Source organism: Tupaia chinensis, unplaced genomic scaffold, assembly GCF_000334495.1.
Source record: "Tupaia chinensis unplaced genomic scaffold, TupChi_1.0 Scaffold000099_1, whole genome shotgun sequence".
NCBI classification, from domain to species: domain Eukaryota; kingdom Metazoa; phylum Chordata; class Mammalia; order Scandentia; family Tupaiidae; genus Tupaia; species Tupaia belangeri.
The window spans coordinates 4567602-4568929 of NW_006159563.1; the positions used below are offsets into that span (position 1 = coordinate 4567602).

The window sequence follows — 1328 nt, forward strand, 5'->3', positions numbered from 1 at the left end:
TTTTTTTTTTTTTTTTTTTTTTTTTTTTTTTTTTTTTGCTATAGGACACATGTATTTGCTGGGAGAGACAGAGACAGAGAGACAGAAAGTGAGAAATCTCACCCTAGGGAGATGGTCACAATCCCTTCTCCTCTCAAGATTGCACGATAAAGGCCTGGTGTGAGTTTAAAGCCACCGGGTCTAGAACTTGAACTGGGGTTGACCACGTGGGAGTCTAGCACCTTAACCACTATGCTATCTTCTGGCTCCAGGATCACTCTTCTTAAGTGACATTCATTTATAGAGACAAGAGAACATAGTGGTTAGTATATGAGCTTTGCAGTCAGACTGCTAGATTTATCATTTGGTTCTGCTGCTTAAGTAATTGGCACAAAATTACTTAACCTCTGCCTAGGCACCTTCTCTTTAAAATAAGAATCTTAATAAGATAATAACTATATGATTTCTATTTTATGGGGTGATTTTAAGAGGTCTGTGGGAATGGGCCAGTCTTATGTCCTACAGGGTAAGGGAGCTGGATCTACATGGCCTGTCATGGTTTGAATTCCAGCTCTGGTGGCTTGAAAAACACTGGGCACCTGTGTGCACGCATGCCCCAAATACTGACAGGATAGAGGAATGGAGGAGAAGGGATGATAACATGACCGCACCCTGTTATGGAGTGCTTTCACCTTCTCTTCTCCTACCCTCTCTCTCTCTGTCTGGCAAGTACACATGCCCTTTGGTGATTTAAAAAAATATACAAGCAAAAAAAAAATTCAGTGAGAATGTATATACATGTATGATGTATGTCACTCACTCAGAACAGTTCCTACCGCAGAGTGGATGTTATATAAGGGTTAGCTACTATTATTTTAGAGAAGCTGAGATGATTTTTTGAGAAGGACTTTTCAACTATAAAAGCACTAATCTAAGGTATTATTATGAGCCCTGGAGTTTGGCCAGTTAAACATTAGATCACTAGATTTTCTTATTTTGATTTTCAAGCTCATTATGTTTCGTCATCTTTATCACTTTTGTGATATATAAATATAAATATATATACACTCACATACCTATATTTATATGTGTGTGTATGTGTTTTGTATATGTTTTTATAGACATATACATATATATCTATATAAACATACATACGAGCATATACACATGTGTATTTGGGTATATCTATCTTACATAAAATAAATCTCTCTTCCAGATATGCTGACCCCTGCAATTTTCCCAAATGTGGGAAACTTGACTGCATAATTTGTGATAGCAAGGGACTGCCTTCTTGCTTTCACCTGATTTAAAAAAAAAAAAAAACAAACAAACAGGGACCAGCAGTTAGC

General features: G+C 37.0%; 1 protein-coding gene and 1 non-coding gene across 2 annotated transcripts in view; both read left to right on the forward strand.

Annotated features, from left to right (window-relative positions):
* The window catches only part of SERINC5 (serine incorporator 5), a 129090-nt gene that overhangs the window by 102260 nt on the left and 25502 nt on the right, over positions 1 to 1328 (forward strand). The window lies entirely within an intron of this gene.
* LOC114006912 (U1 spliceosomal RNA) lies at positions 1127 to 1283 on the forward strand. Its single transcript, XR_003548571.1, has one exon. It is a non-coding gene; the product is annotated as a U1 spliceosomal RNA (small nuclear RNA).